General features: G+C 48.1%; 1 non-coding gene across 1 annotated transcript; it reads right to left on the minus strand.

The window, feature by feature from the left end:
* Positions 1-2,138: 2,138 nt before the first annotated feature.
* On the minus strand, positions 2,139-2,211 carry TRNAF-GAA (transfer RNA phenylalanine (anticodon GAA)). The gene has a single exon. It is a non-coding gene; the product is annotated as a tRNA-Phe (tRNA).
* Positions 2,212-10,000: the final 7,789 nt, after the last annotated feature.

A 10,000-nucleotide genomic window follows, 5' to 3' on the forward strand; every position in this document is an offset into this window, starting at 1 on the left:
ATTAACTTGTGCAATGGGTAAATAGAGTTTTGGGATCCGGGTTAGGTAGCGTTTTTTTAACTCTGAATGGACTAGCACTATATTACCCAGACGTATGTGGCCTGAGTAGGTAAGCAACGTCATCTGACTACTGACATCTGTGTTCAAGGGGAAGTTGAAGGTAAGGCAGACAAGAGTTTACATTACAAAAAAGCATGAAATGGGAAACATTCATAGTCTAACCTGAAGGCAAGAAATGTGGAAGCAAGTTTAGAAGGAGGACAGAAAGCAAAGTCTATGTTAAATTGCTTGTGTTGTATATCAGTTGGAAAAAATTTGATGAATAGAGAAAAAAGTACTACAGCAGATTCCAAGACCTATTTTGTTGAAAGCAAGGAACCTCTCAACTGTGCCGAAAACCGGGATTGAAACAGGGACCTTTAGATCTTCCGTCTAACGCTCTCCCAACTGAGATATTTGGGCCTGCTGCTAGCTGTGGTCTTCATACTTTGATTTGAACCATTCAACAAACTAGATGCATGACCTGGATATTTACCCTTATATGTTAGAGATATGTTTTAAGGAGTCCTGTATCATTCAGCAGTTAACTTGTGCAATGGGTAAATAGCATTTTTGGGATCCGGGTTAGGTAGCGTTTTTTTAACTCTGAATGGACTAGCATTATATTACCCAGACGTATGTGGCCTGAGTAGGTAAGCAACGTCATCTGACTACTGACATCTGTGTTCAAGGGGAAGTTGAAGGTAATGCAGACAAGAGTTTACATTACAAAAAAGCATGAAATGGGAAACATTCATAGTCTAACCTGAAGGCAAGAAATGTGGAAGCAAGTTTAGAAGGAGGACAGAAAGCAAAGTCTATGTTAAATTGCTTGTGTTGTATATCAGTTGGAAAAAATTTGATGAATAGATAAAAAAGTACTACAGCAGATTCCAAGACCTATTTTGTTAGAAGCAAGGAACCTCTCAACTGTGCCGAAACCCGGGATTGAACAAGGGACCTTTAGATCTTCAGTCTAACGCTCTCCCAACTGAGCTATTTCAGCCTGCTGCTAGCTGTGGTCTTCATACTTTGATTTGAACCATTCAACAAACTAGATGCATGACCTGGATATTTACCCTTATATGTTAGAGATATGTTTTAAGGAGTCCTGTATCATTCAGCAGTTAACTTGTGCAATGAGTAAATAGCATTTTTGGGATCCGGGTTAGGTAGCGTTTTTTAACTCTGAATGGACTAGTACTATATTACCCAGACGTATGTGGCCTGAGTAGGTAAGCAACGTCATCTGACTACTGACATCTGTGTTCAAGGGGAAGTTGAAGGTAATGCAGACAAGAGTTTACATTACAAAAAAGCATGAAATGGGAAACATTCATAGTCTAACCTGAAGGCAAGAAATGTGGAAGCAAGTTTAGAAGGAGGACAGAAAGCAAAGTCTATGTTAAATTGCTTGTGTTTTATTTCAGTTGAAAGAAATTTGATGAATAGAGAAAAAAGTACTACAGCTGATTCCAAGACCTATTTTGTTAGAAGCAAGGAACCTCTCAACTGTGCCGAAACACGGGATTGAACCAGGGACCTTTAAATCTTCAGTCTAACCCTCTCCCAACTGAGCTATTTCGGCCTGCTGCTAGCTGAGGTCTTCATACTTTGATTTGAACCATTCAACAAACTAGATGCATGACCTGGATATTTACCCTTATATGTTAGAGATATGTTTTAAGGAGTCCTGTATCATTCAGCAGTTAACTTGTGCAATGGGTAAATAGCGTTTTTGGGATCCGGGTTAGGTAGCGTTTTTTTAACTCTGAATGGACTAGCACTATATTACCCAGACGTATTTGGGCTGAGTAGGTAAGCAATGTCATCTGACTACTGACATCTGTGTTCAAGGGGAAGTTGAAGGTAAGGCAGACAAGAGGTTACTTTACAAAAAATGCATGAAATGGGAAACATTCATAGTCTAACCTGAAGGCAAGAAATGTGGAAGCAAGTTTAGAATGAGGACAGAAAGCAAAGTCTATGTTAAATTACTTGTGTTGTATATCAGTTGGAAAAAATTTGATGAATAGAGAAAAAAGTACTGCAGCAGATTCCAAGACCTCTTTTGTCAGAAGCAAGGAACCTCTCAACTGTGCCGAAACCCGGGATTGAACCAGGGACCTTTAGATCTTCAGTCTAACGCTCTCCCAACTGAGCTATTTCGGCCTGCTGCTAGCAGTGGTTTTCATACTTTGATTTGAACCATTCAACAAACTAGATGCATGACCTGGATATTTACCCTTATATGTTAGAGATATGTTTTAAGGAGTCATGTATCATTCAGCAGTTAACTTGTGCAATGGGTAAATAGCGTTTTTGGGATCCGGGTTAGGTAACGTTTTTCTAACTCTGAATGGACTAGCACTATATTACCCAGACGTATGTGGCCTGAGTAGGTAAGCAATGTCATCTGACTACTGACATCTGTGTTCAAGGGGAAGTTGAAGGTAATGCAGACAAGAGTTTACTTTACAAAAAAGCATGAAATGGGAAACATTCATAGTCTAACCTGAAGGCAAGAAATGTGGAAGCAAGTTTAGAAGGAGGACAGAAAGCAAAGTCTATGTTAAATTGCTTGTGTTCTATATCAGTTGGAAAAAATTTGATGAATAGAGAAAAAAGTACTGCAGCAGATTTCAAGACCTATTTTGTTGAAAGCAAGGAACCTCTCAACTGTGCCGAAAAACGGGATTGAACCAGGGACCTTTAGATCTTCAGTCTAACGCTCTCCCAACTGAGCTATTTCGGCCTGCTGCTAGTTGTGGTCTTCATACTTTGATTTGAACCATTCAACAAACTAGATGCATGACCTGGATGTTTACCCTTATATGTTAGAGATATGTTTTAAGGAGTCCTGTATCATTCAGCAGTTAACTTGTGCAATGGGTAAATAGAGTTTTGGGATCCGGGTTAGGTAGCGTTTTTTTAACTCTGAATGGACTAGCACTATATTACCCAGACGTATGTGGCCTGAGTAGGTAAGCAACGTCATCTGACTACTGACATCTGTGTTCAAGGGGAAGTTGAAGGTAAGGCAGACAAGAGTTTACATTACAAAAAAGCATGAAATGGGAAACATTCATAGTCTAACCTGAAGGCAAGAAATGTGGAAGCAAGTTTAGAAGGAGGATACAAAGCAAAGTCTATGTTAAATTGCTTGTGTTGTATATCAGTTGGAAAGAATTTGATGAATAGAGAAAAAAGTACTACAGCTGATTCCAAGACCTATTTTGTTAGAAGCAAGGAACCTCTCAACTGTGCCGAAACCCGGGATTGAACCAGAGACCTTTAGCTCTTCAGTCTAACGCTCTCCCAACTGAGCTATTTCGGCCTGCCGCTAGCTGAGGTTTTCATACTTTGATTTGAACCATTCAACAAACTAGATGCATGACCTGGATGTTTACCCTTATATGTTAGAGATATGTTTTAAGGAGTCCTGTATCATTCAGCAGTTAACTTGTGCAATGGGTAAATAAAGTTTTGGGATCCGGGTTAGGTAGCGTTTTTTTAACTCTGAATGGACTAGCACTATATTACCCAGACGTATGTGGCCTGAGTAGGTAAGCAACGTCATCTGACTACTGACATCTGTGTTCAAGGGGAAGTTGAAGGTAAGGCAGACAAGAGGTTACTTTACAAAAAAGCATGAAATGGGAAACATTCATAGTCTAACCTGAAGGCAAGAAATGTGGAAGCAAGTTTAGAATGTGGACAGAAAGCAAAGTCTATGTTAAATTACTTGTGTTGTATATCAGTTGGAAAAAATTTGATGAATAGAGAAAAAAGTACTGTAGCAGATTCCAAGACCTCTTTCGTCAGAAGCAAGGAACCTCTCAACTGTGCCGAAACCCGGGATTGAAACAGGGACCTTTAGATCTTCAGTCTAACGCTCTCCCAACTGAGATATTTTGGCCTGCTGCTAGCTGTGGTCTTCATACTTTGATTTGAACCATTCAACAAACTAGATGCATGACCTGGATATTTACCCTTATATGTTAGAGATATGTTTTAAGGAGTCCTGTATCATTCAGCAGTTAACTTGTGCAATGGGTAAATAGCATTTTTGGGATCCGGGTTAGGTAGCGTTTTTTTTTTTTTTTTCAAAAACCTTTATTACACCTTCAATTCACACAGCGAAATGCCTACAACCCGCATGGGCTGGCCGCTATAGTAGTGTGTATGAGACAAGATATACGAGTACAAGTAAAATAGCATTCGTAAACATTCCAACATCATGTCCGTTGCTGAAAAGAAAGGGTGCGTTATAAGCGAAATTAATACTCGTGAGGGTAGGTTTTTGGTTTTCATATTTTCTCCCCCCCCCCCCCAGCAAACAATAGAAACTGTAAAGAACAATCAGGAATAATCACGTGTTCATAGAAGTGTCACCAATAAATTATCGTGTCCCCCGTAGCCATGTGTCTGTAAGCATTACTCTCACTAAATCTCCCATCTTTCCCAACTATAATGCATGTATTGAGGTAATGATCCTGTGGTAGCTGTAGCCCGTATCCCCTCTTGATCCTACCCCTCCCTTAAGTGTGACTAGAGACCCTGCTTCACAGTCTCCCTGCCCCCCCTGGTACCTTATATGTCAGCCTTCCTCCCCTTCCTCATCGGATTCCGCTAGGTCCTCCTCCGGCAAAGGGTCACAAATGTCCCCCCTGTAAACATTCCAGTTGGACCAGACTTTATTCCATTTTCCCGGGCATTCACGGTTGGAGTACACCGCCCTCTCGGTTATCATTATTCTGTCCATGTTCAGACACCAGGCTGACGCGGTTGGAACCTCCGCTACTCCCCACCTCTGTGCAATATCACGTTTAGCCACAACCATTCCCACCGTTGCCCAAAGTCGCCCATGTCTAGTAATGTCTGTAGGCGCCCACACATTTAACAGGCATCTCCTCGGGTCTGGCACTAGGGATAGTTCTAATGTTTGTGAGATCGTTCTCATTATCTGCCTCCAGTATTCCCGTATGTGCGGGCAGTCCCATATAGTGTGGAAAAAAGTACCCTCCTCCCCACACCCTCGAAGGCAATAGGGGTGCTGAGCTCGAGATATACGATGCAGCAATGTCCTTGTGTAATATACTCTGTGTAGAATTTTTAATTGCACTAGTCTCAGCCGTGCGGAGATGCCCACCTCCCTGGGCGAGGCCAATGCCTCATTCCATTCGTGCTCATCCATCTCCTCCGTATCTCCCTCCCATTTCATCTTCAGGGAGAGCATTGGGTCTGGTAGGTTATTAATCAGTTTGCGATATGTAAAAGACGTGGCTCGCTCTAACATGAATTCAGTAAGGAGGCGGTCCTCCAGCGGGGAGGAATCTGGTAGGTCCGTTCCCGCGGGGAGGGCCGCCAGTAGTGCGTGTCGAACCTGAACGTACCTATAGAGTTCCCTGTCATTAAGCTCATATAGTTCTTGCAATCTAGCGAAAGGTATGACCTCACCCCGTTCCCATAGGTCGCCCACGGCGGATATGCCTATAGTATCCCAGTGCGAAAAGCCTTTACTAATTCTCAGGTTACCAAGGACTCGAGAGTCCCACAACGGGGTTAGTTTGGTGATCCTGCCCTTCCACCCCAGGGCCGCCGTTGCTGTGTGCCAGAGTGATACTGACAGTTTCGTAGGTCCCACCAGCTTGCGCGCTTTACGTTGGTCATAGAGTGGGGCCAGGAGAGTGGCGGTGCCCAACTGCATTCTATCTGCTCGGAACGCAGGCTCAGTCTGCGGAGCGTGGATCCATTGGTTAATGGGTTTGAGGTGTGCCGCCCAATAATATAGTTTTATATTGGGAAGGGCAATACCTCCGTCAAACCACCCTCTATGCAATTTGGATTGGGCTATACGTGGTGGGGAGTTCCCCCATAAGAGGGTCGACACCAGTGCCGATATTTTTCGGAAGAACCCCGGGGCTACCGGAAAGGGAGTATTCTCAAGGACATACAACAGCCTAGGTAGAGTCATCATTTTATAGAGTGCAGCCCGCCCCAGAAGCGTCAATGGGAGGCCTGACCAAAATTGCACATCACGTTTGAGCCTATCCACGAGGGGACCGAGATTTTTGGACATAAATTCCACCGGGTCCGCAGTGACCTGAATGCCCAGGTATTTAAATGAGGTATCCGCTCTCCGTAGAGGGCAGTCCGCTGCCAGGACCGGGGCTTCCCCTTTCAGCACGTACATCTCTGATTTATTCCAGTTCAGTGTGTAGCCGGAGGTCGTACCATAGGCATCGCAAAGGTGTAGGAGCGCAGGGATTCCACTTTCGGGGTTTGAGAGGTATATCAGCATATCGTCCGCATAAAGAGACAGCCGGTCTTCCCACCCCTCCTTCCAGCAGACTCCCTGAAGTCGAGGCGACCTCCTAATCAAGGTGGCTAAAGGTTCTAGTGCGATTGCAAACAGCAACGGCGACAGAGGGCAGCCTTGCCGCGTGCCCCTGCCCAGTGGGAATGCACGTGAGATATGCCCATTCGCCACCACCCGCGCTGTCGGGGCAGTGTAAAGCAATCTTACCCATGCGATAAAGCGGGGGCCGAACCCCATGTGTGTCAGCGTCTCAAATAGGTGAGCCCACTCCACGAGGTCAAATGCCATCCTAGCATCAAGCGCCAAGATGACCGCCCGAGTAGTGACCAAATCAGCACGAGCCAACACCCCGTGCAGCCTGCGTAGATTTAGGGCAGTGTTTCGATGGGGCATAAACCCGGACTGGTCCGGGTGTATCAGTGAAGCCAAGTGGGGCACCAATCTCAGCGCTAGAAGCTTGGCGAGGATTTTGGTTTCTGCGTTAAGCAGTGATATGGGACGGTAGGAAGAGCACTCCTCAGGTGGCTTGCCCGGCTTGGCGATGGCCACTATCGTAGCCACCCGCTGATCCGGCGGAAGTGTACCCCTCCCCAGGCAGTCCCCATACATTTCCGACAAATGCGTACTCAGGGTTTCAGGCATTGCCTGGTACCACTCCACCGGAATCCCGTTGGGGCCTGTCGCCTTACCCGGGTTCAAAGCGTTGATCGCCAGTTGTATCTCCTCAGCGGTAATGTCCGCATCCAGTTCTGCAGACACCTCAGGGGCCAGCGTACTGACCTCGACAGGAGCCAGCGCCTCCCTGGCCATCTCAGGCGTCACCTCTCTTTCAGGGGTGTATACCCGTTCGAAGTGGTCAGCGAGCAATTCCACAATGCGCTCCGGGTCGGTATGTACCTCACCTCGGTCATCTTTCAACCTATGGATTCCCCTTGAGCTCCCCTCTCGTTTGTCGAGCCACGCCAACATCTTTCCCGCCTTGTCCCCCACCTCATAAACCCTGTTCTGAGTGTTGGTTATGTCATTCTTAACGTGTAGGCGAACGTGATCCGCGTACATCCGCTGGTGTAAAGTAAGCGTGTGTAGTGTCTCCGGGGTGGGATGGCGCTCATGTGTAGTGGTGGAGTCCTGTAAAGTCAGTTCCAGGTTCGCTAGTTCCTGGGAACGTTCCCTCCTGTAACCCGCGATGGCACTTATAGCGTGTCCCCGTAGAACTGTTTTATATGCCTCCCAGAGGATCTCCGCAGAGTCCACCGAGTGTGCGTTCTCAGAGAAATATTGTGTCGTGGCCTTTTTCAGAGCTTTGTGAATCTGGGGCACCTTGAGGTAGGTAGGCTGGATAAGGTATATGCGCCTGCGTGTCGGTATCCGGGAGGAAAGAGTAAGAGTCAGTGGGGAGTGATCAGAGATCCCCCTAGGGTGAATTGCCATCCCATCTATATATTGGAGACCCCCCCCCAGCGTTAGGAAGTGGTCGATCCTAGACAGGCTCCCATGCACCGCTGAATGATAAGTATATGCCAGATCTGCGGGGTGGAGATGCCTCCAAATGTCTACTAGGCCCATGGCCGTTAAAAATTGTTGAAGCCGGGGGATCCCTCCCCCGGAGACTGGAGCCGGGAATCTGTCGAGTTGAGCATCCATGATGGCATTAAAATCCCCACCGAGGATGACCTCCCCCTCTGGGAGCGATAGGATAAATTCGCCCAGTTTAGGGAGGACCACCGAGTGAAGTGCCGGTGGGACGTACACTGAAACGAGATTAATGAGTTTCCCCTCCCACCGTCCCTGCAGGGCGGCAAGACAACCTTGATCATCAAACTTAGTCAGCAGGGGGATGAATAGCGCATTTTTATGTAACAGGATTCCGGTCCCACGGGACCCGGACGTAAACATCGAATGGACCACCATTTTGTATCCTCTCCTGTCCAGAGCCTTAACTGCTCCCCCCGTTAAGTGGGTCTCCTGCAGGAGCACAACAGTGGGCTTCTGCCTTTTAATCGCTGCTAGAACCAAACCCCTTTTTACCTTGTCACCCAACCCTCTCACATTCCATGTCATGAGTCTCAGGGTGGGACGTGTGCTCTCGGTATCTGCGGTGCCACCGCCATTTGAAGGTATGTCAGCCATCGGGAACTACGGGCAGCATGGGGTATCGACAAGCATACCCAGCATCGGCAGTGGAGGTACGACCATGTAGGGGGACAACAGATGAACCCATCGGGTCAGTCTTCCTCATCACGCTTATCCCCGTCGGGGTAAACACAGACAGGGGCCTAACATTCTTCCGTGACATACTATTCCAACTCCAAACCACAAAAAAGCAACAGCAACCCCCCAACCAATCCCCCCTCCCTGCATCCCTGCCTAACGGACTTACAACTGCCCGCCCCCCCAACTTAGCAGAGCGCTTTACCCCTCCCATAACCAGAGTACTTGCGTGTAAGGGGGAGAGTGTCTCCCTGAGCAGGCGGCATCCCTGCGTGCATCCGGGGTGTCCTTGCCAGTGTCCATATGCAGCCTTGAAACTGTGTTGAAACGGACAGCGATCGTCTCGACCTTAGAGTCCAGCGGCGTGTGGGGGGGGGGGGCCCCAAGATCAGACCCTACCGCCCGCCCCCGCGAGTCCACGCGGCGGAGAGCCCTCCGCCTCCTCCCTACCAGACGTTAGTGAAGCGGGCCTGCTGTCTCCCCTGCGATCCTGTGTAGATCTGGGTGCCCTCCTCGGCTTGCCCACTGTGTGCCATCCCTCCAGCCAGTCCCGAGCCGCGTCCGGGGAGTCAAAAAACCACACCTTCTTGTCCGCTACTACTCGCAGCCTCGCCGGGTAGATCATCGAGTACGGCAGTTCCTTCTCCCGCAAAGTCTTTTTCACCTCAAGAAATGTTTTCCGCCGTCTGGCGACCTCCGCCGTGTAGTCCGGGAAGAACGCTATTCTCGAGTTCTGGACTTGAATGGCCGGCGCTACCCTCGCGGCCTGGAGGATGGCGTCGCGGTCTCTAAAGTTGAACAGCCGGGCTAAGATTGGCCTAGGCGGTCCTCCCGTCCGGGGCTTGCCCCCCGGCACTCGGTGTGCCCGTTCCACCGAAAAAAAGTTCGAGAGGCCTTTGGGCTGAAGTCTGGTTTTGATCAAGCCTTCAACATAGATGTCCATCGCTCCCGTGTCCTCCGATTCGGGCACACCTAAAATTCGTACGTTATTGCGCCGGGAGCGCCCTTCCTGGTCATCCAACCTTTCCCTGAGTAGTTTGTTGTCTGTTTGTAGTTGCTCCATCTCCGTCTGCAAAGCAGAGACATCCTCTACCAAGGATTTAGTGACCACTTCAACTTGTTTGACCTTTTCGCTCATTTTCTGGAGGTCTGCCCGGATCAGGGTAACTTCTGTGGCCGTAGCTCCCACCGTCGCCTGCACTTGGGCCAGTGCCATCAGGACATCTTCTAACGTGGCCTTTTTCGCCCCCTCCGTTTCATTTGCCTTCCCAGCGTTCTTGCGCTGCTCCGGTGGAGGAGTGTGTCTCTCGTATGCAAACTTATCCAGCTTGGCCTGGGTAGTGTTGTGTTTGGGGCCTCTGTTCGACATAGTTGCGCACTGATGGGCTCTGCCGCCTGGTAGGGATATCCGTCGCGCTGCTGCGTCGA

This window comes from Lissotriton helveticus, chromosome 8 (assembly GCF_964261635.1).
Source record: "Lissotriton helveticus chromosome 8, aLisHel1.1, whole genome shotgun sequence".
Lineage (NCBI taxonomy): Eukaryota > Metazoa > Chordata > Amphibia > Caudata > Salamandridae > Lissotriton > Lissotriton helveticus.